Genomic DNA, 8,017 nt, shown 5'->3' with positions numbered 1-8,017 from the left:
GAAGTAAAAAATTTATTTTTTATTTTACATGATATATGCCTTTTTTTATGTATATCAAAATTTAATAGCTAAATAGAAGTGATATTTAAGTAATTTGTACATTGGGGCAAGAAATTTTAATGAAATTCATGTTGAAAGGTTCAATATTTATAAAATATATATAATTAAAGATTTACTGGATCAATTTTTCTAAAGAATGATTTAACATTTTCAATTGTTCTCAATATTTAATAGTCTAAAAGTAATATTAATTTCTCTAATATGTGGTATAAGAGGTAGTAATACTCTTTTTAAGGTATTACTTGGATAAAACTGAAATATATTGCATCAAGGTCCTGATAACATCAAGTAGGAAAACTCATGGGTCCTTGTGTAGTGCTTCATTACTGCTTACCTAATTTGGGATAAACAATATTAAGGTTCAAGGGTAGTTGAGGATAACGAAACTTTTGGCTTGTAGAGCTATTTTGAGATGCCTATGAGGTTACAAGATAGCTTTACCAAAATGTTGTGTAGGGTTTTAAAATTGTTCTCATATTCTAGACCTATCTTAAGACAGCTATGAGATTTTGAGCATCTATTAGGTCTTAATAAAGCTCTAAAACTGCAGTGTTACATCTAAATCTTAAGGTTTTAGTCTTTTCTTTTTTTCTTAATGTTTCACTAAGATACAATTTTTTTGTCCTAAAATTTAATTTAGTAAAGATTTTGTTTTACTTGGTTATATGGTAAATTTTGTACCAAGTATAAATTTCATACTTCATGAATTTTTTTCTGAGTTTAGGTTTATACTTAAGGATGTTTAAGCTTTCATTTTGCATTTTATTTCCTATCTTAGTTGGATTCAAATGTATAATAAGAATAATACATAGCTTAGCTAGAGATGAACAAGGGCTTCTGAAAGATAGATATTGTTCATGAACCTCCTCAGTTTTTGCTTCACTTGAGCATGATGATTTTTATTGTTAATGAATAATGATTTTATCTTAAAAGAAACAATGTTATATTGGATGTTATTGTATTGACTTCCATTGTACAAGTTGATTCAGTATTAAAAACAGATACTACTAAATTTATAGTTTAATCAAATAATAAAATAAAACGTAATTCGAATGAATTACTTAATATTATAATAAATAAGTGAATTTAATAACATATATTTATTATTTAAAATATAGTATTTGATGACCAATTATAAGAATTGACACTTTAGTGAATAATGAGAGGTGATTGATGGTGACTACAATGAAATGCAACCAACACAAAAATAAAAGCTTTGGTATCTTGCAACAAAGTATGTCACATTTTCTTTAGGTTTTAAGACAAAGATGAACTATTTTATTTATTTATTTATTTTTGGCACTCTTTTTTGTTGATACAAAAGTTAAACAATTTTTTTTTTCAAGTAAAGAAATAGATAAGGTGGGCACAAAATGGACACATGAGTTCTTCTATTTGTCGCATATTACCTAGCAACATTTCAATTTTTGTGAGAGTTTGAATCAACCACTAAAATTATATCGTCTATTGTCTAACTTCTAGTTGTAATAGGACTATTTTTAAAGGTACCAGGTACAAATTTTATACTTGATGAATATTTTCTAAAGTTTAGGTAATTACTTGAGGATGTTTAAGCTTTCATTCCGTATTTTGTTTCTTTTCTTCTTAGTTAAATTTAAAATTTTAATCGAATAATATATAACTTAGCTAGAAATGTACTAAGGACAATTGAAAGATATATATGTATTCATGAACCTAAGTTTTTTGTTGACTTTCTTGAGCAAAATGGTTTTTACTATTAATGGATGTTATTGTATTGACTTACTTTGTATAAACTAATATCGTACTAGAAAGATATATGACTAATTTTGTAGGTCAATCAAATAACAAAGTAGGACTCATAGTGGAAGTTTGAAAATAAAGCAAGGATTAAGTACTTGACAAGCTTGAGTTAAATATCATATCTTGGTGCCTCTCAAGTGATTTTCTGACAGGTGTAATAAGTATATGATTCCAGTCTGGTCAATTCAGAAAATGTTCAACTATTAGAATTTTACTCATTGTAGCTTCCGAATAGTGTAACTCCCCATAATGATGGAGATTGTATTGTTTATAGCTTATATTTTTTGAGATAATTCATAGCTTAAATGTTTGACACTATAGAGATCTAGTTTGTGCATTAAGTATGTTTGTAACATTGTTTTGAAACAACAGATTATAATTTGACTCAGTAGCCTACATGAATCGGCTATTATTTAAATTTATAAGTTGGTAACTAAGAGATTTTATTTGTTTACATTTTTTTTTTGTGGTATCTCTAGTTAATCCTTTTTTTTCCTTGCAAGCACTATTTTATTCTGCCTTACTCTGTGCACGCAAAATGCTTGCTCCAGAAGATGGATCAACTGATCTTATCCAGGCACTGAATAATTACCTACTTGCTCTTTCATTCCACATAAGGGAGTATTATTGGATTGATTTGTGAAAACTGAATGATATTTATCGTTACAAGACTTAGGAGTACTCAAATGATGCAGTTAATAAGTTCAACATTTACCCAGACCAAATTTCTCCCTGGTTGGTGGAATGGATGCCTAATAAAGAAGATTATCTAATTGGAGATTTACAGACAACACATATGGATTTCTAATTTTCTTCTCTAGGAAACATGTGGTATGTTGTAAGTAGTGTGGCAACAGTGATCAGTCACATACCATACTTGATGTTATTGAAGTGAAATGGGCAGATTTGGTAGCAAACATGCCATTCAAAATATGTTATCCTGTTCTTGAAGTTCATAGTGCCAAATAATCACTGGTAGTGATCCTAAGAACACGTAAGATACTCTCGTATTATTTATTTATGATTTATTTCTTCATTATCTTCAACATTTCTCACTACATTTCCTTCTGATGCTAGCCCTGGTCTTACCACAATGGTTGTTCTTGGCAAACTCTATTATGGCAGGTTAGTTTGTTATGCTTAAATATTCTCTCTGCTCCTAATAATTTGTTCATTACTCCAAAGAACCCTTTATAGAAGTTATATTTAGGTAGACGTTTCCTGAGTTGTCATGCTTGAATCCAATAGAATATGGCACCTTGTTTATGTTTTATAAAATAAAGCAATAATGAAGGAATGTTGGCAGTGCGGCTTAAGATTTTAAAAATGGACTTTTTACAGCTTACTATTGCAGCCATAAAGATGAAAAGACCAGAAATCACTGCAAGAGCTGTTGAAGTTGTTGAAAGGCGAATATCAAGAGACAAGTGGCCTTAATACTATGAGACGAAAAGAGGAAGGTTCATCAGGAAGCAAACACGGTTATTCCAGACATGGTCAATTGTTGGATACCTTGTCGCTAAGCTTCTACTTGCAGACCCAAATGCAGCCAAAATACTGATAGCTGAAGAGGATTTTGAGCTTATCTTGCCTTTTCTTGCATGATAAGTGCTAACTCCAAGAGAAAGCGTGGTCAGAAAAACTCCTAAAAACTTACGTAATATAAGATTCTGAAGCTGCTTTCACACAAATGAAGACATATCAAAAATAAAAAAATAAATATATTTCCAACAACAATAGAAATTAACCTCATAAATATGTATATATTTTCAATTTGTAAATGAAGAAATTACATAGAAATTTTTAGGTTGTGGGTCAAATTACACTACTCATTGAGAAACTATATTGTAAAAATAGATATAGTATAGTATAGTATTAGTAGTTAAAATATTTGTATATGTATCTAATTGTCCCATTTGCTTTAATTTCTAAACAAGCTTCATCATTTTCTTAAGAAATTTAATTGCTATATTTCTCCCATATTTTATAATTTAAAAATATATCACAATTTTAATATTTAAACTCTCTTATTTATGTTTTTTAAGAGCTGAATTCTAATTGATCTTCTTATATATGAAGGATTATGAAATAAAATTTCATTCAATGAATTCAAGCTAAAAATCTAAGTGGTTCAAAAATAAAATATAGAATATATTCAGCATGCAAAGGATTACTAGTAAATACATAAAAAGTAAAAATTAAATCGAATGAACAAGATAGATTTAATATCACTTAATGTAAGTACACGTATATACTTTTTGACATATTTAATTTAGATTGTACTTTTCTATTTTTATGTTATTTAGAGTAAAGAGGTAATTTCATAGAAAGTCAAATTTGTAATTTGAGTTAGTTCGCAGTCTGAAACTTAGGAATCGTAGGAAGAATATGACTGTTTATAATGAATCTGCTTTATAATTACTACCTAATTGTACGTTATGCATTATGAAAAAAAAAAGAGAACTTACCTCTATAATGCTTCCAGTTTAACTCTTGTTTTCCTATTTCATTTCCTTATGTTTTTCCTCCTCTTTCTACCAATTATTTTCTAACTCTTCTTTTATTTCCTGATCACCTAAAATTGATCACTCTGTAACACAATAACAAATATGAGGATAAGATTATGAAGAAATTATATTGTGGTGAAGAAATTAATAGAGCTAATTTTATAAAAAAAAGAACTATCTTATTATTTTCTATCTAAATATTGCATCATAAATATAAATCATAACATTAAAGAAAGATTGAAAAAATGCCAAAAGCATCAAAAAAGAAGAAAAAAATATAAGTGTCATAATCTATTTTTAAATTTATGTAATCAAATATTTTAGAGTTGTTATATTATTTTTCATTCTAAAGTATGTAATCTTTAAAAGAATTATTGCAAGATTCTACTTAAAAAGTATCTAAATATAGAGAATTCAATGCTTACTAGGAGTCAAAATTTAGAGATTTCTTTCTACATAAGTCTTTAAAATTTTAAAATTAAAGAGACAGAAATCTTATTTTTATTATTTTGAACTTATGTAATCAAATATTTTAGATTTTTAAAATTATTTTCATTATGTTATTTGTAAAACAACTATCATAAGAATAAACTTAAAGAATATCTAAATTTAGAGAATTGAATACTTATTAGAAGTCAAATTTTAGAGATTTTTTTTCTTCAGTAGTCTTTAAAATTTAAATATTTGATTACGACTTAAGCAATTAAAGAGATAAAAATCTTGTTTTTAAAAAGTAAATATATTAATAATAAATTATATTTAAGCAGATATTATTAGTTTCTACCTTAATTATTAAAAGTAAAAATATTGATTATGCCTCAATTATCCAAAACTATAGTGAAATCTTTATTTAATTTAGGGATTTCGCTGCCATCCTCAACGGTTCTGATGGTTCCTCCTTCACTTTAAAAGAAGATGTTGGGTTGCACGGGAAGAGGGAGAGGAAGAAAATTCGTAGTCAGGGTAAACCAAGATGAAGTTTTTATGTGATTTCTTTAATCAGATTAATCAACTAGCAGTGGAATCGAAAGTGGAACAAGGGAGGAATCTGTCAATCAAATTAACATCGTCACCGAGAACAAAGGTAAGTGAAATTTGACTCTCACTGCTTGAGTAGAATTTATCTTTTAAATTCTTTGAAGTATTTTTGGGTAGAAATGTATTGATCTTGGAATAAGGACATTTTCTTGAAATTATATTAGAACCAGGAGTAAAAAAAAAAAAAATGAAGAGTGAGATTTGGAGATAAACAGAAGATCAAACGAAATGATGGAATTATCTTGTGGACAACTATGAAAAGAGGACAGAGGAGATATGCTAAAACCATAAGAGAAAATTTTAAAGGATGAGAACGAGAGAGGGATAGGAAATTAAAAAAATAGGGAAATAGTGGTCTGAATTTGATGTCTGTTTGGGAATTATTATTCTGTTATCTTTTGTATTTAATTCTCTTGATGTCTATTTGGGAAATGGTGGTATTGGTGAGAAAAGATAGGGAAACAAACTGGAAAAGGATTAAAAACAAAATAAATGTAAAATTTTGGGAGGCAAATCTAGGTGAGTAGAGATAGTATTTTTTGTGAGGGTGAAAGTGATGTTGTTTGGAAGTAGGAATGGGATTAACAATAGAACAAACAAACTCTGGGAGCTGATCTTATTGAGCAGAGACAATGTTCTGTGTGATGCACGTATAAGAAAGGATGAATTACACAAACTCTAATTAGATGATTTCTTGATTTTAGATAGATGTAATGGTTAACCCTCACTGGAGAGGGATGTGAACACTGTGCTTGAACGTACTTATTTTTATTTGGAGATAGAAGTTTATTGTATTTTTGCGCTGGGAAAATAAATTCTTAGGTACCCCGACTTCTTATCACCGTATGGGTTGTTACAGCTCTTATCCAATGAATACGAGGATCGAAGCACACAGTTCCTCCACATGCTCCACTCGATAGAACAAGACGTTTAGTGCTTAACATCTTATCTATTTTTCTCTTATTTGTTTACCGATTGTTTATATATATTGATGTTGTTGATTGATTTGTATTCGATTTTTGCTAAAGGATATGGTATATCACTTTCTTATAGAAGCACATGAAATGAAAAGAGATTATGGTTGCAGTCCTAATTATTTCTATGACCTGCTTTCCACTTTCGTGGTTGAATATGAAATCACCTTATCAGAGAAGGATAAAGCTTTGTATGTGTACATAATATATATATCGATATAGATTTGAGTAGTTATTAACCATAGTTGATTAATTGATGGGTTTTAGTTATTTGGTTTCTTCTCTTAATTTGCAAGGACAAAGTATCTGATGCAGATTTTCTCAAGATTTGTGCATTTTGCATCAAGACTAAAGGAACCTCCTTAAGGTATAGAAGTAATACTAATAATCACAGCTCAAAATTCTTTAATTTGGAGTATTTATGTATGTTATTATTGATCTTATAATATATATTTGATAATAAAACTTCTCAACTACAATTTTTGCAAGTAAAAATTCATACATTTTAATAGTAAATGATATGTCATCAGATATATAGTCTGATTTGAACTCATATTCTTATAGATAAGGATAAAAGTACTTAGATATCTACCCAAAAGATAAATAATTATTAATTTAATTAACTATATGTGTGTATACTTAATTAATTAAATAATTAGTTTAATACTTGATGTGTTTTTTCTTTTACAAAAGATTATAAGTTTGAGTCAGATTGTATTTTTATGTTTATCATCATTTAAAAGTTATTTGTATTGTATTGTAATTAGTTTATATCACTTGACTAATCTCGGGTCAAACTGTATTTTAATGTGTATTCTTACTTGGAGATTATTTGTATTGTGTTATGATTGATGCATATCACTTAATTAATAGATGTACTAAATTATTGTTTTCTAAAAAATAATTAGCTGATATTAATTGCAGCCTTTGCGCTTGTCAAATGGCATTGAAATATGAGGAATTCATCTAGGCATTTGATGAAAAGAGTAAGAAAGGATAAGCTTTTATATACAATTGACGTCATAAATCAATTAATGGTCTTTATATATTCATGTAGTAAATGAATTTTATACTTATTTTTTATTGCAGATGTTACTAATATATCTCTTTACTGAGTATTCTTTTTTTAAAATTTCTTTTTTTAAATAAAAAAGTGCATGGAAGCATTAGATGCAATCAAACATGAATTCTCATTAGTGAAGGAAAACATGAAAATCCTTCTCAAGGTAATATTTTATTTTATATAGTCTATGAAATTTAATTTTCATTCATATTTTTTTCTTTTGGACTTTGTAAAAATTTTAACTGAATTTAAATTTGTATACTTATAGAGCATGAGTTTTACTTCATTAAAAATATGTTTTGCTTAGTGCATAATTATAGCTATTGATAATTATAATGAATTATAATAATATGATCGTAGTTGAAACTCTTATGTTCTATTTAAAATTTATGAGTTTAACTTTTATTAAAAATATAGAATATTTTATACTGTATAAGTCTTTAAATTTAAAATCAATTAAAATTTTTACGAAATTTATAAGAGAAAAAAATATATATAAAAATAAATTTTATAAAATAGAATATTACATCAAGAAAAGTTTTTATTTTTTCCTTCATTACTGAAAATTCATGTTTGATTGCATTCACTGCCTA

General features: G+C 27.4%; 1 pseudogene; it reads left to right on the top strand.

The window, feature by feature from the left end:
* Positions 1-1,219: 1,219 nt before the first annotated feature.
* On the top strand, positions 1,220-3,447 carry LOC148240139 (neutral/alkaline invertase 3, chloroplastic-like; annotated as a pseudogene).
* The last annotated feature ends 4,570 nt before the right edge of the window (positions 3,448-8,017 follow it).

The sequence above is a fragment of the Carica papaya genome, chromosome 9, assembly GCF_054855325.1.
Source record: "Carica papaya isolate Zhongbai chromosome 9, ASM5485532v1, whole genome shotgun sequence".
Lineage (NCBI taxonomy): Eukaryota > Viridiplantae > Streptophyta > Magnoliopsida > Brassicales > Caricaceae > Carica > Carica papaya.
This window is presented reverse-complemented; position numbering and strand designations above follow the sequence as displayed.